This window comes from Amblyomma americanum, chromosome 6, assembly GCF_052857255.1.
Source record: "Amblyomma americanum isolate KBUSLIRL-KWMA chromosome 6, ASM5285725v1, whole genome shotgun sequence".
Classification (NCBI taxonomy): domain Eukaryota; kingdom Metazoa; phylum Arthropoda; class Arachnida; order Ixodida; family Ixodidae; genus Amblyomma; species Amblyomma americanum.
The window spans coordinates 200557224-200579663 of NC_135502.1; the positions used below are offsets into that span (position 1 = coordinate 200557224).

General features: G+C 49.3%; 1 protein-coding gene across 1 annotated transcript in view; it reads left to right on the plus strand.

Moving 5' to 3' along the window:
* Nucleotides 1-22440, plus strand: part of hh (hedgehog signaling protein) — a 190918-nt gene that overhangs the window by 108913 nt on the left and 59565 nt on the right. The window lies entirely within an intron of this gene.

Below are 22440 nucleotides of genomic sequence, written 5' to 3' on the forward strand. Positions count from 1 at the left end.
TCCAGCAGGTAGCTAGACACGCCAGCCCTCGTGTATGGCATACTGCAAAGATCATGCAATGACACAAGCCATTGACCCTCGAGGTGATGGCGATGATGATGATGCTCACAGTGTATCCTTATGAGCCCCGGGAAGTCTGATAAAGCGCTACCAAATTAAAAGTTGCCAGAATATTAAGTACTGTACATTACCCAGCAACCGAAGAGAGTTATTGTGTGGAAGAATAGGTTTACCTGCAGCTAATATTTAAGGATGATAATGTTGATGTTCCTGGGAGGTCAAGACCCTCCGCCGTTAACGCCTCTTCCCTCCAGGTGGCGATGGTAATGGTTTCGAAATTCTGGGAATGCTCCGATGAATCGGTGAACCCGCGGCATTTTGAAAGAAAGGGCTAGATTACGTCTTCGAATAGTGTGCCAACTATTAAAATCACACAGGTCAAAACAACTGGCCTAGAGTGGGCAGTGTTAACACGCTCTCTCTGTCAAGAGCACCATGGCTCTCCTCTCAAATTTCCCCGTAGCGAAATATTTATCCGAGGCCTCCACCCCGGGGAAAAAAAATACCCGCCTAAGTACTCATACTCCTCAACAGAATTCTGGGTACCATTTCGTCAACCAGTCTGAGACAAGCTGCTTTGAGTCAATCACTTGTTTTCCTTCAAAACTGAACTAATCTATGGTACGCCACCATCCTCGACGTTTTTTATACCCACGAGCACCGCGCGGTAAGTCTGCGAAGTCGTCTAAGGTAAACGATGGGTCTCTGCAAAATAGTTGAAGGAAAGATAACGTGTAGTGCCTGGTCGTCTGTAAGGCAGACCGCCAACCTAACTGATCCCATACGAGAAAAAAAAGAATGATTACAAACATGCACACAAAAATCGCTCACTAAAAACAGAACCGAACAACAGTGTGCCCCATCAAACGTCATATTAGAAGTTTTGAAACAGCGACTCAGCAGCACAGCGCGAGCATGTAATGAGTTCCATTCACACATCTTGAATAAAAAAAAAGGAAAAGGAATTAGCTACCACAGCACCATATTCATTATAGTTTTGCATATTTTTACCGCTGTAACACCGCTATGCTGGAACGTTCGGCCTGTGCTGCGGTATTTCGGCATAATAGAGAGTTATAGCATATCGTTACCGTGTTTACGTCACCGTTTACCGGGCCCGGCAAGCGACGTCTGCGCATGCGCCGCCACTTACCGTTCCGCAAACACTTTACGGAATCCCTTTTAGCGTTGCGGAGAGTTAGCGTTCGCTTGTAAACAAACATGGCGGCGCCCTGCACTGCCGCTTCGGACCAAATACAGCACCGCCGCTGCGTTCTTCGGCGCCATTTCTCGCTATACATGAAGGCATTCGCTTTTAATTTGCAAACTCTCACTCATACGTTGAGGTTTGAGTAACAACTAGGCCATGTTTTTGAGATTACTTGCCGATTTTCGAGCAGTTAAGCCTGACTATATGTCGTGTACATAGCCAAATAGCAACGACTACACTGCAGCTCTTCAGTTTCGTGCCCGATTTAACATTTTCCTATGTTTTCATGATTTTTTTCATCGAAAAAAAGACGTAATTCTTTTGCTATATTCATCAGTAATTTCAGAAAATAAAAAAGTTTCTCCGGCCCGGTGTGTGCGCGCTTTAACTTACTGCCACTAGATGGCGCCACAGTGTTCACGTCCAAACACATAAGCGACGTTGCGGCATGGCGAACAGGTGTATTTGTGCTTTTTTTACAGCGCTAGCAACGCAACGTGTGCTGTGTATGCAAGCTTACTGAGGTCAACGTAGTGAAATTGTCTACTGGCCAGGGTAGGCAAAGGTGTCTAGCTTCACGAGCACATTTGAAAAGCCGCTGAGTCGGCTGTTAGCTGAAGTGTAGTCGGTACGTCTTTATATGCAGAGAAAAAGATTATTAAAGTGTAGTATTTCACTTCATAGAAATGATTGCAACGTATCCGTTTTTTTATCATTAAAAGCTGGGCATCTGCCATTATCATCACTCGTTTTAGCCCTACAGTAACTTGTTACGGGAGAGACGGTACGCTAAAACGTCTTCTGGCGTGCGCCGCGCTAACCGGAAAATCCGGCGTCCGGTAACACGGTAAACGGTAACGTAAACACGGTAACGATATGCTATAACTCTCTAAATATGAATTTCCGAGAAGGAACAAGGAACCGGAGATCAAAAGGGAGCTTATACGGAAGGATAAAAAAGTGAAATTATATTCGCATCTGCTTGCATTACGGAACGGGGATATACAGAATTAGTGTGAGATTCGAAAGGGGAAGTCACCGATCAAAAGCTTCGACGGTGTTATACAGGTTTTTCTGGCTTCGTGCTTTTTTAATCAAATCAGCAGGTGTCCTTGAACAGCTATGACATCAGTGCCGGCAACGAACATGAACACGAAGCAGTCTTTCTTGGGGCCATCCGAGCTGCGGCGAACTTATTGCGTGCTTGTTGGACTGAACGTATTTGTTTGCGGCATCAAACAAAGCTGCCGCCCGTCAACGTGAGTTACGTGCTTTGCGCGCTCCCGGGAGTTTGAGCCGACCGGGTAGGCAGCCGGGTGCTGCGCCAGCGGGGCAAGGGGAAGGAAGAGTGGCGTGCTGTGACAGTAACACTCCTTCCGGGAAGACCAGAGGGGTGCGTCTTCCTGTAGGCTCGGACTGAACGGACATTACGGCGCAGCACCGGAAGCCAAGAGGGAACTGTGGCATCCGGTTATCCAAACAGGGAAACCGAACACCAAGCGTCATTGAATGAACACTGCGGTGATGCGCTGCAACTCCGCTTCGGATGCGGCACTCGTCGGAGCGAGACGTGGGAACTGCAGAAAGTCTCGACTTCACTGAATGTTGACCTCACTTAACCTCAAACTCACGCGTGAGATTGAGGTCTGATTTGCTGACCTCACAAAATTTCAAGCCGTCGCCGACATCATCTCACGACGTGAGGTTGAGGTCGACCTCGTGAAGTCGAAACCTCGGGAGGTTGCCCACCTCTGGTCAGTAGTACTTTTAACTTCATAATAAGAACGCAGTCATCAGCATACAATTCAGTTTTAACACGAACGTCTTGCACGATATTATTATGTAAATAATAGAAAAAAGTGGTCCAGGCAGCGAGCCATGGGGAACGCCAGAGTCAACCGAAAGTGCAATAGAGTGTTCCTTATTGAATACAGCGAATTGATGGCCATCGTAAATGTAGGCAGGTATCCAATGTACCGGCTGAAAATTTTGGAGTAATTTATCGAATTTGAGCAATAGTTATTTGTGAGAAATCTTGCGAATGCTTTGGAGAAATGTATGAATATAACGTCTGCTTGATTACCATTATTTACTGATGCAGCAAAATCGTGCCGGTTTCGACTGTGTGCATGTCGAATAGTGTCTCTTAAATGCGTGTTGAATTCTAGTCAACCCATTATGCCTATCTTAATGTTGAGAAATGTGTTTATGTATAATATGCTCTAGCGTTTCGCAGACTATAGAAGTCAGTGAAATCGGACGGTAATTAACCATAACGTTTTTCTTTCCATTCTAAGAACGTTAACTCTTACTCATCGCATTCCCAGATTTCTGGGGGTCTCCTACCACCCTGAGAGCACAGCTTCATCTGTGGCAACAACTATAATACAGCATTTCTCACATGGAGACTTGTAGCGCCATCTACAAGAGCATTGTAGAAACAACCAGCTTCCGCCACGGCCGGTCTCGAGGGGAGCGCGCGCTTCTCTTCTTACGGCCTTCGCAATAGGGTCTGTTTCCGCCTCCCGCCGCACCTCGGTGGGGTCCCCACTGCCCCACCGCTCCGCCGCTGCGACTGCCGTTCACGCGGAAGGAGAATAACGCGCGCTCGCTCCCAGTTCGGCCTGCGTGAGTGGTCACCGTCAAGCCTTTATATTTTACCTCTTTACGCAAAGACCGTGTAGTCAGCCCTTTTGCCATGGGAGAAATCTTAAACAACGGATTAACGATTGCGCGCTCTCTCCTTTAGCCCGACTGTGTATGGTCGAACGTATTGCTTCGAGCTCGGACATCAACACGTTCTACCCTTATATTTGGCTAAAAAGCAAGGCTATCAGCTTACATAGTTCGTCTTCCTGCAGGTTCTTTATGAGCGTGTAGAATGATATGCGGCATGTAATACTTGGATGGCAAGTTTCAAAGAGTAAAAGATTCTGCAGCGTACATATAGCTCCTGAAATTTCAAGTGCAGCTGCTTTAATTTTGCACAACAGCGGCGTTAGCAAGAATTCATGGTGCTTCCCAGGAAAACGCATCATGTCATTTGCGAAAGGAACGGGTATAGACGGAACCCAACCCTGGCCGCAGGAGCTAAGCACGTTGCACGCACGCGACGTCCAAGATCTCCTCTTGGAACTGCATTTTGAAGTTTGGCGCAAAAATTAAGCCAGTAGTTGACAGTAACTGCAAGCTTGAACTAACTGCCAGCAAAGCAAAATTAGTTCGGAACTGCGTTCTGTCAATAAAATCGGCCTTTACGAGCGAACAGACTTATCAGAGAGGCGATGACTATAAAAGCTTTGCATATTCTCCTCCATTTCTGTAGCCTCGTCATCGCTTTCGATAAAACTCCCGACGGCACGAACTTTCCTCACGTCATTCAGGAAACAAAGTAGCACCCCAAAAAGAAGTTTTCAGAAACCTAACGGAGCTCCACTAAAACTCACAGCAATGCGCGTTATACCAGCTGGCTTAGCTTACAATGCAAGGAAATAAAAATTAACATTTGCGATGCTTACATCTTAATAAAAGTCCCCGAATTTAAGAGAATAAAGGGCACTAGCTGGGCATTCAACTGCATAATCTGAGATCTTTCGCAAAGATATTTAAATTAAATTTTTTTAGGCAGCTTCAGGACAGGCTGCAGGTTGAATATGCGTGGAAAACAAAAAATGGCGCTCTTTATGGTAGCTGAAGTCAAACACTGGACATACATACTCTCTGAAATTGCAATACTCAGTACGCGTCAATATCTGTGGCAGCATACCCAGCTTGTACTGGTTGCTTACGTTCTGGTAGCGTTAGTCAGGCTAGAATGACGACAAGGAAGCTTGCATGCAAGTCGAAAATTGTTTATTGGGCGAACTCGGGTCCTCAAACAGGCGGCGCAGCGATAAAACAAAATTTAAAAGTGACAAGGAACTTGAAATATTAGACGCCTAATGTGCTTACGAGAGTTTTGAACATGAAAACAGATTTGTGCGCGGCTACAGTCATTCCAGAGAAATCTGGTGGCTTCTCGTTTTACAACAAAAGCCGAAAGACCGCGTGCCATTGGCTTCGAGCACGGAACAATGCATTACAGTTCTTCTTGACACTTAACTGCTCGCACATTAGTAATTAGAATTCTTTTGAGCTATCGATGCAGGCCTCTCCTTCAAGGAAGTTGTGATGTATATGAGGGTGAAAATAAGTACATTCAGGACGTGCGAAAAGCGATATCTGCGAAATTAAGTACTATATACATCTCCCAGCAATCAGTTTATTTGACAGTTCAACGTTGGTGTACATGAGTCTGACTTTCAGCTTTACAAGTATCGTCTGAAGCCACCAGCTACGGCGCTCTCGGATTTACGACTCACGCGTCGTAGAGAATATTTCCTTCCATATAGTACATTTTTATGGGACGAGCGCGACACTTTCGTTCTCCAAGATTTCATTCTTTTCCCCTTAGCATTAACTTGTAAATTAATCGACATAGTTCTGAGAAATGTGAGAGTGATTCCTTATTTTAAGTGTTTTCATCGAGCAGAGTTTGTGACGAAGAATCTGTGCAAAAGTGGACTGTGTTGAAGATACGCAGCATAAGCATCTGCATTTTGCTTTCTTTGATTTAGGTGCTGCGCTCATCATGACCCAAAGGGCTACAGCGTGAAACCAGGCAAAAACCATTCGCCGCCGCAGATGCAGGCGTGGAGCCAGCGGTAGGGCCGTCGCGCCTCTAGCGGCGGCGGGCGGCGCAACTCTCGGAAAAGAACTCGCATTGCTTCCGCGGCGAATGCGAAGGCCGTATGAAAGAGCGCGCGCGCCCATCTCGAGACCGGCCGTGCTTCCGCGTGCCAACGATGACGTCTGGGTGCAATATGGAGGATATGGGTGGAACTATGTCAAAATGGCGTCGTCCCGTTGGCGGAATAGTTTCGGTTGCTCGAATCCAAGATGGCGGCCATAAAAATTGGTTGTTTTTTTTTTATTCGAGAAGTGTGCCATGAGGCATAAGTTGAAAAAGAAAATGGGGGAAGGAATGCACGGGATTGAAAGTTAAAAGAAGGAGTGAAGAACCGTTGCGCTGAGGTAGTCGCAGAGGTTGTTAATGAAACGGTTGTCCATTGTCCACTTCACGAAGTCACTTTCGCGGTTCCACCGCAGGCCAACCTCCCTGAGGAGCCGTTTTCTGATAGCAGCCGTCGCTGGGCACGTCCACAACAAGTGCCGCACATCACATATGTCCGGTGCAGCGCCACAGTGAGGGCACCTGTCAGGTAGTGGCAGATCTTTGGCACGCCACCGATGACGGACAGATGGTGTCAGAGCCGCCCCTGCCCGAATCCGGCGCACGGATACCTCCTCCTGCCGAGTAAGACTACGGGGGAGAGGGTGCGAACACGGAGGAATTAGAGCGCGTGTTCGCTGGCGCAGAACTTCGGAATCGGAAACGTGGGACAGGAACGGATCTGGGGGAAGAGGGGAAGGTGGCGGATCGTCTAATGTATGAAGATGAGTCATAGCATCCGCTTGAATGTTATGTGGATCCTGGGCATGGCCGCGAATCCAGTGTATGCGCACAGGACATGGATACTTTGCGCAGAGCACATGAATAGATTGTGAAATCTGGAACGTTCGTCGAACAGCCTTCAGCTGTTTAAGGGCGGCGCGGGAGTCGGTGTAAATGTGAACTGTATTGAATGTTGGAACGAGCGGAAGGGAAGCAATGGCATTGTAAATGGCTTGAAGTTCCAATGCCAGGGGAGTGCACGTATCCGCAGTATACGTCGCGCGAGAGTTGAGATGCGGATGAGATGGACTATACACAGCAGTAACTCCCCTCTCTGCAGAATGAGATGCATCCGTGTATAATATGCACCCTTCAGGCAGATACGCTGCTGATACCGACGGGGAAACAGTGGGGCGATTGTCAGTGAGCTGGCAATAGGACCACGGTGGAAGTGTCTTTAAACGATGAAGTTTGAGAGACTGTTTTCGAGCTCTATTTGCCACCCGTTGGTCGATGATCTCACTGAGTGTATTAAGTTGGGCGAACTCCTGTAGCACAGGTATGGGTGTTAAACGAGGCAGATATGTTATGACGCGCATAGCCTCACGATTGATAGCTTCAAGGGAGTCCCACTGTCTGCGGGTGAGACGTTGAAATTGAGCCTGATATACTATCCGTGGCTGAAGGATAGAGCGCACAAGCTGGCGGGCCGTATGAGCACGTGCGCCACCAGAGCGCACGTTGTGCCCTCCCAATCCTTTTCCCCCACCCTCAAAAAAATAACCTACGACGGCAGGAAAACTGTCCTGTTACGGGACCGCTATATTTATATGCAATCGTTCCGCTATATATTCTTCGACAACAAGGGGAACCCATCCGGGGACAGTTGTGTACCGAATTTGGTAGGAAAATAAAACCCTATGGGTTGTGCTATAGAAATAAAACAACAATTAAATAATAGGTAAACATTGTATACATGCACTTACTATTTGAAGCGTTACCATATCGCGCCGCAAGCCGAATTATAGACCCACCTTGACCCCCCAAACGAAACAAGTTGCGTTTGGGACGTATCTTGAGGGGAAGTAACTGGACAACGCGCGCGTTCATCTTCGCTGTCCACGTCTAGTATACCAAACAGCTAGCGCTTGTTACTTCAACGTCTTCCAGATGGCGGCGGCCATTTTTTACTAAGTGGCTTAACTCTGGCGCTCCTCCAGTCCATCGGTATTTGGCCGTCACGCGGTGGTTAGAAAAGCAACACATATAGATATTTAGTTACCCATTCCACACAACTGTTCAGAAAAGCGATACGTTTTTTTTGTATCAAGTACTATTATGTGCGAGGCGGATGCCCTAATTTTATGCCAGCCGCCGCGGTCGCTGAGTGGTTATGGCGCTCGGCTGCCGGCCCGAAAGACGCGGGTTCGATCCCGGCCGCGGCGGTCGAATTTCGATGGAGGCAAAATTTCAGAGGCCCGTGTGCTGTGCGATGACAGTGCACGTAAAAGAACCCCAGGTGGCCGAAATTTCCGGAGCCCTTCACTACGGCGTCCCTCATAGCCTGAGTCCCTTTGGGACGTTAAACACCCATAAACCATAAACCAAACCTAATTTTATGCCATCCCTGCCATCTCTCGCCTTCAAGGCCCTCCTATGCATTAGAATTAAAAAGCGTGCAATGACTGAAACACAGGTTAGAGCCTTGGGTAGTCAGAGCGTAATCTGCTGCAACGAAATGCACCGTGTGCATTGGCGGCATCTCATGACGTGCAAAACAGGAAGCTTTACAGCAAGAAAATTAAACGCTCAACCCTAGTGGTCAGCGACGAGGGGAATCTGACTGCGGAAAATAATGTTTTCTCCTCCCCTCATCCCCCTCCCCCCTGATAAAGTTTTACAGGCGATCATTTCGATTTATGCGGACGAAATTCAATTGAAATTTTCTTTTCACTCGCCAATATAATCCAATTACGATTCGATTCCACTTGTGTTTCTCTTCGATTTCTATTAGTGTTCGCTTGAATTCAGTCCCGCCGTTCCCATCTGTTCCCGAGAAGCGGAGAGAGGAAAATCCCCCTGAAAGGTGGACGCTTCACACAGACGCCGGATAGTTTTCGCCTTCATGACCCTTCCAATCTTATCGTGTTTGCCTGTCTGCTTCGGATTAATACTTCGCTATGTCCACTGAATCGATTGACTCAGGTCAGAGCCCTCTTCCTTTGCGTTGCTGTCCACCTCACCGTGCATGTCGTTCGGCTTCGGAATCTGTCGGAGGACCGGATTGAACCACGATTAAACGTTTGATGCAATGCACGTTTCTGCCGCGACTTCATCATTCGCCTTTTCTTCCTGGAAGCTCCATGTGCAGGCAACCCCTTTTCTCGCTCTTCATCTGTTCCCGGATTCCGTTTAGCAAGATAACTCTGTCTTTTCAGCTGTGCTTCGGCTTAATACTTCGTTACGACGTCTGCATCGATTGACCCAAGTTCGCGCTGTCTTCCTTTGCGTCGCTGTCCACCTCACCGTGCATGTCGTTCGGCTTCGGAATCTGTCGGAGGACCGGATTGAACCACGATTAAACGTTTGATGCAATGCACGTTTCTGCGGCGACTTCATCATTCGCCTTTTCTTCCTGGAAGCTCCATGTGCACGCAACCCCTTTTCTCGCTCTTCATCTGTTCCCGGATTCCGTTTAGCAAGATAACTCTGTCTTTTCAGCTGTGCTTCGGCTTAATACTTCGTTACGACGTTTGCATCGATTGACTCCCGTTCGCGCTGTCTTCCTTTGCGTTGCTGTCCACCTCACCGTGCATGTCGTTCGGCTTCGGAATCTGTCGGAGGACCGGATTGAACCACGATTAAACGTTTGATGCAATGCACGTTTCTGCGGCGACTTCATCATTCGCCTTTTCTTCCTGGAAGCTCCATGTGCACGCAACCCCTTTTCTCGCTCTTCATCTGTTCCCGGATTCCGTTTAGCAAGATAACTCTGTCTTTTCAGCTGTGCTTCGGCTTAATACTTCGTTACGACGTTTGCATCGATTGACTCCCGTTCGCGCTGTCTTCCTTTGCGTTGCTGTCCACCTCACCGTGCATGTCGTTCGGCTTCGGAATCTGTCGGAGGACCGGATTGAACCACGATTAAACGTTTGATGCAATGCACGTTTCTGCGGCGACTTCATCATTCGCCTTTTCTTCCTGGAAGCTCCATGTGCACGCAACCCCTTTTCTCGCTCTTCATCTGTTCCCGGATTCCGTTTAGCAAGATAACTCTGTCTTTTCAGCTGTGCTTCGGCTTAATACTTCGTTACGACGTTTGCATCGATTGACTCCCGTTCGCGCTGTCTTCCTTTGCGTTGCTGTCCACCTCACCGTGCATGTCGTTCGGCTTCGGAATCTGTCGGAGGACCGGATTGAACCACGATTAAACGTTTGATGCAATGCACGTTTCTGCGGCGACTTCATCATTCGCCTTTTCTTCCTGGAAGCTCCATGTGCACGCAACCCCTTTTCTCGCTCTTCATCTGTTCCCGGATTCCGTTTAGCAAGATAACTCTGTCTTTTCAGCTGTGCTTCGGCTTAATACTTCGTTACGACGTCTGCATCGATTGACCCAAGTTCGCGCTGTCTTCCTTTGCGTTGCTGTCCACCTCACCGTGCATGTCGTTCGGCTTCGGAATCTGTCGGAGGACCGGATTGAACCACGATTAAACGTTTGATGCAATGCACGTTTCTGCGGCGACTTCATCATTCGCCTTTTCTTCCTGGAAGCTCCATGTGCACGCAACCCCTTTTCTCGCTCTTCATCTGTTCCCGGATTCCGTTTAGCAAGATAACTCTGTCTTTTCAGCTGTGCTTAGGCTTAATGCTTCGCTACGACGTCTGCATCGATTGACTCCCGTTCGCGCTGTCTTCCTTTGCGTTGCTGTCCACCTCACCGTGCATGTCGTTCGGCTTCGGAATCTGTCGGAGGACCGGATTGAACCACGATTAAACGTTTGATGCAATGCACGTTTCTGCGGCGACTTCATCATTCGCCTTTTCTTCCTGGAAGCTCCATGTGCACGCAACCCCTTTTCTCGCTCTTCATCTGTTCCCGGATTCCGTTTAGCAAGATAACTCTGTCTTTTCAGCTGTGCTTAGGCTTAATGCTTCGCTACGACGTCTGCATCGATTGACCCAAGTTCGCGCTGTCTTCCTTTGGGTTGCTGTCCCCCTCACCGTGGATGTCGTTCGGCTTCGGAATCTGTCGGAGGACCGGATTGAACCACGATTAAACGTTTGATGGAATGCACGTTTCTGCGGCGACTTCATCATTCGCCTTTTCTTCCTGGAAGCTCCATGTGCACGCAACCCCTTTTCTCGCTCTTCATCTGTTCCCGGATTCCGTTTAGCAAGATAACTCTGTCTTTTCAGCTGTGCTTCGGCTTAATACTTCGTTACGACGTCTGCATCGATTGACCCAAGTTCGCGCTGTCTTCCTTTGCGTTGCTGTCCACCTCACCGTGCATGTCGTTCGGCTTCGGAATCTGTCGGAGGACCGGATTGAACCACGATTAAACGTTTGATGGAATGCACGTTTCTGCGGCGACTTCATCATTCGCCTTTTCTTCCTGGAAGCTCCATGTGCACGCAACCCCTTTTCTCGCTCTTCATCTGTTCCCGGATTCCGTTTAGCAAGATAACTCTGTCTTTTCAGCTGTGCTTCGGCTTAATACTTCGTTACGACGTTTGCATCGATTGACTCCCGTTCGCGCTGTCTTCCTTTGCGTTGCTGTCCACCTCACCGTGCATGTCGTTCGGCTTCGGAATCTGTCGGAGGACCGGATTGAACCACGATTAAACGTTTGATGGAATGCACGTTTCTGCGGCGACTTCATCATTCGCCTTTTCTTCCTGGAAGCTCCATGTGCACGCAACCCCTTTTCTCGCTCTTCATCTGTTCCCGGATTCCGTTTAGCAAGATAACTCTGTCTTTTCAGCTGTGCTTAGGCTTAATGCTTCGCTACGACGTCTGCATCGATTGACCCAAGTTCGCGCTGTCTTCCTTTGGGTTGCTGTCCCCCTCACCGTGGATGTCGTTCGGCTTCGGAATCTGTCGGAGGACCGGATTGAACCACGATTAAACGTTTGATGGAATGCACGTTTCTGCGGCGACTTCATCATTCGCCTTTTCTTCCTGGAAGCTCCATGTGCACGCAACCCCTTTTCTCGCTCTTCATCTGTTCCCGGATTCCGTTTAGCAAGATAACTCTGTCTTTTCAGCTGTGCTTCGGCTTAATACTTCGTTACGACGTTTGCATCGATTGACTCCCGTTCGCGCTGTCTTCCTTTGCGTTGCTGTCCACCTCACCGTGCATGTCGTTCGGCTTCGGAATCTGTCGGAGGACCGGATTGAACCACGATTAAACGTTTGATGGAATGCACGTTTCTGCGGCGACTTCATCATTCGCCTTTTCTTCCTGGAAGCTCCATGTGCACGCAACCCCTTTTCTCGCTCTTCATCTGTTCCCGGATTCCGTTTAGCAAGATAACTCTGTCTTTTCAGCTGTGCTTCGGCTTAATACTTCGTTACGACGTTTGCATCGATTGACGCCCGTTCGCGCTGTCTTCCTTTGCGTTGCTGTCCACCTCACCGTGCATGTCGTTCGGCTTCGGAATCTGTCGGAGGACCGGATTGAACCACGATTAAACGTTTGATGCAATGCACGTTTCTGCGGCGACTTCATCATTCGCCTTTTCTTCCTGGAAGCTCCATGTGCACGCAACCCCTTTTCTCGCTCTTCATCTGTTCCCGGATTCCGTTTAGCAAGATAACTCTGTCTTTTCAGCTGTGCTTCGGCTTAATACTTCGTTACGACGTCTGCATCGATTGACCCAAGTTCGCGCTGTCTTCCTTTGCGTTGCTGTCCACCTCACCGTGCATGTCGTTCGGCTTCGGAATCTGTCGGAGGACCGGATTGAACCACGATTAAACGTTTGATGCAATGCACGTTTCTGCGGCGACTTCATCATTCGCCTTTTCTTCCTGGAAGCTCCATGTGCACGCAACCCCTTTTCTCGCTCTTCATCTGTTCCCGGATTCCGTTTAGCAAGATAACTCTGTCTTTTCAGCTGTGCTTCGGCTTAATACTTCGTTACGACGTTTGCATCGATTGACTCCCGTTCGCGCTGTCTTCCTTTGCGTTGCTGTCCACCTCACCGTGCATGTCGTTCGGCTTCGGAATCTGTCGGAGGACCGGATTGAACCACGATTAAACGTTTGATGCAATGCACGTTTCTGCCGCGACTTCATCATTCGCCTTTTCTTTCTAGAAGCTCCACGTGCACGCAACCCCTTTTCTCGCTCTTCATCTGTTCCCGGATTCCGTTTAGCAAGATAACTCTGTCTTTTCAGCTGTGCTTCGGCTTAATACTTCGTTACGACGTCTGCATCGATTGACCCAAGTTCGCGCTGTCTTCCTTTGCGTTGCTGTCCACCTCACCGTGCATGTCGTTCGGCTTCGGAATCTGTCGGAGGACCGGATTGAACCACGATTAAACGTTTGATGCAATGCACGTTTCTGCGGCGACTTCATCATTCGCCTTTTCTTCCTGGAAGCTCCATGTGCACGCAACCCCTTTTCTCGCTCTTCATCTGTTCCCGGATTCCGTTTAGCAAGATAACTCTGTGTTTTCAGCTGTGCTTCGGCTTAATACTTCGTTACGACGTTTGCATCGATTGACTCCCGTTCGCGCTGTCTTCCTTTGCGTTGCTGTCCACCTCACCGTGCATGTCGTTCGGCTTCGGAATCTGTCGGAGGACCGGATTGAACCACGATTAAACGTTTGATGCAATGCACGTTTCTGCCGCGACTTCATCATTCGCCTTTTCTTCCTGGAAGCTCCACGTGCACGCAACCCCTTTTCTCGCTCTTCATCTGTTCCCGGATTCCGTTTAGCAAGATAACTCTGTCTTTTCAGCTGTGCTTCGGCTTAATACTTCGTTACGACGTCTGCATCGATTGACCCAAGTTCGCGCTGTCTTCCTTTGCGTTGCTGTCCACCTCACCGTGCATGTCGTTCGGCTTCGGAATCTGTCGGAGGACCGGATTGAACCACGATTAAACGTTTGATGCAATGCACGTTTCTGCCGCGACTTCATCATTCGCCTTTTCTTTCTAGAAGCTCCACGTGCACGCAACCCCTTTTCTCGCTCTTCATCTGTTCCCGGAATCCGTTTAGCAAGATAACTCTGTCTTTTCAGCTGTGCTTCGGCTTAATACTTCGTTACGACGTTTGCATCGATTGACTCCCGTTCGCGCTGTCTTCCTTTGCGTTGCTGTCCACCTCACCGTGCATGTCGTTCGGCTTCGGAATCTGTCGGAGGACCGGATTGAACCACGATTAAACGTTTGATGCAATGCACGTTTCTGCCGCGACTTCATCATTCGCCTTTTCTTCCTGGAAGCTCCACGTGCACGCAACCCCTTTTCTCGCTCTTCATCTGTTCCCGGATTCCGTTTAGCAAGATAACTCTGTGTTTTCAGCTGTGCTTCGGCTTAATACTTCGTTACGACGTTTGCATCGATTGACTCCCGTTCGCGCTGTCTTCCTTTGCGTTGCTGTCCACCTCACCGTGCATGTCGTTCGGCTTCGGAATCTGTCGGAGGACCGGATTGAACCACGATTAAACGTTTGATGCAATGCACGTTTCTGCGGCGACTTCATCATTCGCCTTTTCTTCCTGGAAGCTCCACGTGCACGCAACCCCTTTTCTCGCTCTTCATCTGTTCCCGGATTCCGTTTAGCAAGATAACTCTGTCTTTTCAGCTGTGCTTCGGCTTAATACTTCGTTACGACGTTTGCATCGATTGACTCCCGTTCGCGCTGTCTTCCTTTGCGTTGCTGTCCACCTCACCGTGCATGTCGTTCGGCTTCGGAATCTGTCGGAGGACCGGATTGAACCACGATTAAACGTTTGATGCAATGCACGTTTCTGCCGCGACTTCATCATTCGCCTTTTCTTTCTAGAAGCTCCACGTGCACGCAACCCCTTTTCTCGCTCTTCATCTGTTCCCGGATTCCGTTTAGCAAGATAACTCTGTGTTTTCAGCTGTGCTTCGGCTTAATACTTCGTTACGACGTTTGCATCGATTGACTCCCGTTCGCGCTGTCTTCCTTTGCGTTGCTGTCCACCTCACCGTGCATGTCGTTCGGCTTCGGAATCTGTCGGAGGACCGGATTGAACCACGATTAAACGTTTGATGCAATGCACGTTTCTGCCGCGACTTCATCATTCGCCTTTTCTTTCTAGAAGCTCCACGTGCACGCAACCCCTTTTCTCGCTCTTCATCTGTTCCCGGATTCCGTTTAGCAAGATAACTCTGTGTTTTCAGCTGTGCTTCGGCTTAATACTTCGTTACGACGTTTGCATCGATTGACTCCCGTTCGCGCTGTCTTCCTTTGCGTTGCTGTCCACCTCACCGTGCATGTCGTTCGGCTTCGGAATCTGTCGGAGGACCGGATTGAACCACGATTAAACGTTTGATGCAATGCACGTTTCTGCCGCGACTTCATCATTCGCCTTTTCTTCCTGGAAGCTCCACGTGCACGCAACCCCTTTTCTCGCTCTTCATCTGTTCCCGGATTCCGTTTAGCAAGATAACTCTGTGTTTTCAGCTGTGCTTCGGCTTAATACTTCGTTACGACGTTTGCATCGATTGACTCGCGTTCGCGCTGTCTTCCTTTGCGTTGCTGTCCACCTCACCGTGCATGTCGTTCGGCTTCGGAATCTGTCGGAGGACCGGATTGAACCACGATTAAACGTTTGATGCGATGCACGTTTCTGCCGCGACTTCATCATTCGCCTTTTCTTTCTGGAAGCTCCATGTGCACGCAACCCCTTTTCTCGCTCTTCATCTGTTCCCGGATTCCGTTTAGCAAGATAACTCTGTCTTTTCAGCTGTGCTTCGGCCTAATGCTTCGTTACGACGTTTGCATCGATTGACTCACGTTCGCGCTGTCTTCCTTTGGGTTGCTGTCCACCTCACCGTGCATGTCGTTCGGCTTCGGAATCTGTCGGAGGACCGGATTGAACCACGATTAAACGTTTGATGCGATGCACGTTTCTGCGGCGACTTCATCATTCGCCTTTTCTTCCTGGAAGCTCCATGTGCACGCAACCCCTTTTCTCGCTCTTCATCTGTTCCCGGATTCCGTTTAGCAAGATAACTCTGTCTTTTCAGCTGTGCTTCGGCTTAATGCTTCGTTACGACGTTTGCATCGATTGACTCACGTTCGCGCTGTCTTCCTTTGCGTTGCTGTCCACCTCACCGTGCATGTCGTTCGGCTTCGGAATCTGTCGGAGGACCGGATTGAACCATGATTAAACGCTTGATGCAATACACGTTTCTGCCGCGACTTCATCATTCGCCTTTTCTTTCTGGAAGCTCCATGTGCAGGCAACCCCTTTTCTCGCTCTTCATCTGTTCCCGGATTCCGTTTAGCAAGATAACTCTGTCTTTTCAGCTGTGCTTCGGCTTAATGCTTCGTTACGACGTTTGCATCGATTGACTTACGTTCGCGCTGTCTTCCTTTGGGTTGCTGTCCCCCTCACCGTGGATGTCGTTCGGCTTCGGAATCTGTCGGGGGACCGGATTGAACCATGATTAAACGCTTGATGCAATGCACGTTTCTGCCGCGACTTCATCATTCGCCTTTTCTTTCTGGAAGCTCCATGTGCAGGCAACCCCTTTTCTCGCTCTTCATCTGTTCCCGGATTCCGTTTAGCAAGATAACTCTGTCTTTTCAGCTCTGCTTCGGCTTAATGCTTCGTTACGACGTTTGCATCGATTGACTCACGTTCGCGCTGTCTTCCTTTGGGTTGCTGTCCCCCTCACCGTGGATGTCGTTCGGCTTCGGAATCTGTCGGAGGACCGGATTGAACCATGATTAAACGCTTGATGCAATGCACGTTTCTGCCGCGACTTCATCATTCGCCTTTTCTTTCTGGAAGCTCCATGTGCAGGCAACCCCTTTTCTCGCTCTTCATCTGTTCCCGGATTCCGTTTAGCAAGATAACTCTGTCTTTGCAGCTCTGCTTCGGCTTAATGCTTCGTTACGACGTTTGCATCGATTGACTCACGTTCGCGCTGTCTTCCTTTGCGTTGCTGTCCACCTCACCGTGCATGTCGCTCGGCTTCGGAATCTGTCGGAGGACCGGATTGAACCATGATTAAACGCTTGATGCAATGCACGTTTCTGCCGCGACTTCATCATTCGCCTTTTCTTTCTGGAAGCTCCATGTGCAGGCAACCCCTTTTCTCGCTCTTCATCTGTTCCCGGATTCCGTTTAGCAAGATAACTCTGTCTTTGCAGCTCTGCTTCGGCTTAATGCTTCGTTACGACGTTTGCATCGATTGACTCACGTTCGCGCTGTCTTCCTTTGCGTTGCTGTCCACCTCACCGTGCATGTCGTTCGGCTTCGGAATCTGTCGGAGGACCGGATTGAACCATGATTAAACGCTTGATGCAATGCACGTTTCTGCCGCGACTTCATCATTCGCCTTTTCTTCCTGGAAGCTCCATGTGCAGGCAACCCCTTTTCTCGCTCTTCATCTGTTCCCGGATTCCGTTTAGCAAGATAACTCTGTCTTTTCAGCTCTGCTTCGGCTTAATGCTTCGTTACGACGTTTGCATCGATTGACTTACGTTCGCGCTGTCTTCCTTTGGGTTGCTGTCCCCCTCACCGTGGATGTCGTTCGGCTTCGGAATCTGTCGGGGGACCGGATTGAACCATGATTAAACGCTTGATGCAATGCACGTTTCTGCCGCGACTTCATCATTCGCCATTTCTTTCTGGAAGCTCCATGTGCAGGCAATCCCTTTTCTCGCTCTTCATCTGTTCCCGGATTCCGTTTAGCAAGATAACTCTGTCTTTTCAGCTGTGCTTCGGCTTAATGCTTCGTTACGACGTTTGCATCGATTGACTTACGTTCGCGCTGTCTTCCTTTGGGTCGCTGTCCCCCTCACCGTGGATGTCGTTCGGCTTCGGAATCTGTCGGAGGACCGGATTGAACCATGATTAAACGCTTGATGCAATGCACGTTTGTGCCGCGACTTCATCATTCGCCTTTTCTTTCTGGAAGCTCCATGTGCAGGCAACCCCTTTTCTCGCTCTTCATCTGTTCCCGGATTCCGTTTAGCAAGATAACTCTGTCTTTTCAACTCTGCTTCGGCTTAATGCTTCGTTACGACGTTTGCATCGATTGACTTACGGTCGCGCTGTCTTCCTTTGGGTCGCTGTCCCCCTCACCGTGGATGTCGTTCGGCTTCGGAATCTGTCGGAGGACCGGATTGAACCACGATTAAACGTTTGTTGCAATGCACGTTTCTGCCGCGACTTCATCATTCGCCATTTCTTTCTGGAAGCTCCATGTGCAGGCAACCTCTTTTCTCGCTCTTCATCTGTTCCCGGATTCCGTTTAGCAAGGTAACTCTGTCTTTTCAGCTGTGCTTCGACTTAATACTTCGTTACGACGTTTGCATCGATTGACTCGCGTTCGCGCTGTCTTCCTTTGCGTTGCTGTCCACCTCACCGTGCATGTCGTTCGGCTTCGGAATCTGTCGGAGGACCGGATTGAACCATGATTAAACGCTTGATGCAATGCACGTTTCTGCCGCGACTTCATCATTCGCCTTTTCTTTCTGGAAGCTCCATGTGCAGGCAACCCCTTTTCTCGCTCTTCATCTGTTCCCGGATTCCGTTTAGCAAGATAACTCTGTCTTTGCAGCTCTGCTTCGGCTTAATGCTTCGTTACGACGTTTGCATCGATTGACTCACGTTCGCGCTGTCTTCCTTTGCGTTGCTGTCCACCTCACCGTGCATGTCGCTCGGCTTCGGAATCTGTCGGAGGACCGGATTGAACCATGATTAAACGCTTGATGCAATGCACGTTTCTGCCGCGACTTCATCATTCGCCTTTTCTTTCTGGAAGCTCCATGTGCAGGCAACCCCTTTTCTCGCTCTTCATCTGTTCCCGGATTCCGTTTAGCAAGATAACTCTGTCTTTGCAGCTCTGCTTCGGCTTAATGCTTCGTTACGACGTTTGCATCGATTGACTCACGTTCGCGCTGTCTTCCTTTGCGTTGCTGTCCACCTCACCGTGCATGTCGTTCGGCTTCGGAATCTGTCGGAGGACCGGATTGAACCATGATTAAACGCTTGATGCAATGCACGTTTCTGCCGCGACTTCATCATTCGCCTTTTCTTCCTGGAAGCTCCATGTGCAGGCAATCCCTTTTCTCGCTCTTCATCTGTTCCCGGATTCCGTTTAGCAAGATAACTCTGTCTTTTCAGCTGTGCTTCGGCTTAATGCTTCGTTACGACGTTTGCATCGATTGACTTACGTTCGCGCTGTCTTCCTTTGGGTCGCTGTCCCCCTCACCGTGGATGTCGTTCGGCTTCGGAATCTGTCGGAGGACCGGATTGAACCATGATTAAACGCTTGATGCAATGCACGTTTGTGCCGCGACTTCATCATTCGCCTTTTCTTTCTGGAAGCTCCATGTGCAGGCAACCCCTTTTCTCGCTCTTCATCTGTTCCCGGATTCCGTTTAGCAAGATAACTCTGTCTTTTCAACTCTGCTTCGGCTTAATGCTTCGTTACGACGTTTGCATCGATTGACTTACGTTCGCGCTGTCTTCCTTTGGGTCGCTGTCCCCCTCACCGTGGATGTCGTTCGGCTTCGGAATCTGTCGGAGGACCGGATTGAACCACGATTAAACGTTTGTTGCAATGCACGTTTCTGCCGCGACTTCATCATTCGCCATTTCTTTCTGGAAGCTCCATGTGCAGGCAACCTCTTTTCTCGCTCTTCATCTGTTCCCGGATTCCGTTTAGCAAGATAACTCTGTCTTTTCAGCTGTGCTTCGACTTAATACTTCGTTACGACGTTTGCATCGATTGACTCGCGTTCGCGCTGTCTTCCTTTGCGTTGCTGTCCACCTCACCGTGCATGTCGTTCGGCTTCGGAATCTGTCGGAGGACCGGTTTGAGCCACTATTAAATGTTTGCTGCAATGCACGGGCCTGTGGCGACTTCATCATTCGCCTTTTCTTTCTGGAAGCTCCATGTGCACGCAACCCTTTTTCTCCTTCTTCATCTGTTCCCGGATTCCGTTTAGCAAGATAACTCTGTCTTTTCAGCTGTGCTTCGGCTTAATGCTTCGTTACGACGTTTGCATCGATTGACTTACGTTCGCGCTGTCTTCCTTTGGGTTGCTGTCCCCCTCACCGTGGATGTCGTTCGGCTTCGGAATCTGTCGGGGGACCGGATTGAACCACGATTAAACGTTTGATGCAATGCACGTTTCTGCGGCGACTTCATCATTCGCCTTTTCTTCCTGGAAGCTCCATGTGCAGGCAACCCCTTTTCTCGCTCTTCATCTGTTCCCGGATTCCGTTTAGCAAGATAACTCTGTCTTTTCAGCTGTGCTTCGACTTAATACTTCGTTACGACGTTTGCATCGATTGACTCGCGTTCGCGCTGTCTTCCTTTGCGTTGCTGTCCACCTCACTGTGCACGTCGTTCGGCTTCGGAATCTGTCGGAGGACCGGTTTGAACCACTATTAAATGTTTGCTGCAATGCACGGGCCTGTGGCGACTTCATCATTCGCCTTTTCTTTCTGGAAGCTCCATGTGCACGCAACCCTTTTTCTCCTTCTTCATCTGTTCCCGGATTCCGTTTAGCAAGATAACTCTGTCTTTTCAGCTGTGCTTCGACTTAATACTTCGTTACGACGTCTGCATCGATTGACCCAAGTTCGCGCTGTCTTCCTTTGCGTTGCTGTCCACCTCACTGTGCACGTCGTTCGGCTTCGGAATCTGTCGGAGGACCGGTTTGAACCACTATTAAATGTTTGCTGCAATGCACAGGCCTGTGTCGACTTCATCATTCGCCTTTTCTTCCTGGAAGCTCCATGTGCACGCAACCCTTTTTCTCCTTCTTCATCTGTTCCCGGATTCCGTTTAGCAAGATAACTCTGTCTTTGCAGCTCTGCTTCGGCTTAATGCTTCGTTACGACGTTTGCATCGATTGACTCACGTTCGCGCTGTCTTCCTTTGCGTTGCTGTCCACCTCACCGTGCATGTCGTTCGGCTTCGGAATCTGTCGGAGGACCGGATTGAACCATAATTAAACGCTTGATGCAATACACGTTTCTGCCGCGACTTCATCATTCGCTTTTTCTTTCTGGAAGCTCCATGTGCAGGCAACCCCTTTTCTCGCTCTTCATCTGTTCCCGGATTCCGTTTAGCAAGATAACTCTGTCTTTTCAGCTGTGCTTCGGCTTAATGCTTCGTTACGACGTTTGCATCGATTGACTTACGTTCGCGCTGTCTTCCTTTGGGTTGCTGTCCCCCTCACCGTGGATGTCGTTCGGCTTCGGAATCTGTCGGGGGACCGGATTGAACCATGATTAAACGCTTGATGCAATGCACGTTTCTGCCGCGACTTCATCATTCGCCTTTTCTTTCTGGAAGCTCCATGTGCAGGCAACCCCTTTTCTCGCTCTTCATCTGTTCCCGGATTCCGTTTAGCAAGATAACTCTGTCTTTTCAGCTCTGCTTCGGCTTAATGCTTCGTTACGACGTTTGCATCGATTGACTCACGTTCGCGCTGTCTTCCTTTGGGTTGCTGTCCCCCTCACCGTGGATGTCGTTCGGCTTCGGAATCTGTCGGAGGACCGGATTGAACCATGATTAAACGCTTGATGCAATGCACGTTTCTGCCGCGACTTCATCATTCGCCTTTTCTTTCTGGAAGCTCCATGTGCAGGCAACCCCTTTTCTCGCTCTTCATCTGTTCCCGGATTCCGTTTAGCAAGATAACTCTGTCTTTGCAGCTCTGCTTCGGCTTAATGCTTCGTTACGACGTTTGCATCGATTGACTCACGTTCGCGCTGTCTTCCTTTGCGTTGCTGTCCACCTCACCGTGCATGTCGTTCGGCTTCGGAATCTGTCGGAGGACCGGATTGAACCATGATTAAACGCTTGATGCAATGCACGTTTCTGCCGCGACTTCATCATTCGCCTTTTCTTTCTGGAAGCTCCATGTGCAGGCAACCCCTTTTCTCGCTCTTCATCTGTTCCCGGATTCCGTTTAGCAAGATAACTCTGTCTTTGCAGCTCTGCTTCGGCTTAATGCTTCGTTACGACGTTTGCATCGATTGACTCACGTTCGCGCTGTCTTCCTTTGCGTTGCTGTCCACCTCACCGTGCATGTCGTTCGGCTTCGGAATCTGTCGGAGGACCGGATTGAACCATGATTAAACGCTTGATGCAATGCACGTTTCTGCCGCGACTTCATCATTCGCCTTTTCTTCCTGGAAGCTCCATGTGCAGGCAACCCCTTTTCTCGCTCTTCATCTGTTCCCGGATTCCGTTTAGCAAGATAACTCTGTCTTTTCAGCTCTGCTTCGGCTTAATGCTTCGTTACGACGTTTGCATCGATTGACTTACGTTCGCGCTGTCTTCCTTTGGGTTGCTGTCCCCCTCACCGTGGATGTCGTTCGGCTTCGGAATCTGTCGGGGGACCGGATTTAACCATGATTAAACGCTTGATGCAATGCACGTTTCTGCCGCGACTTCATCATTCGCCATTTCTTTCTGGAAGCTCCATGTGCAGGCAA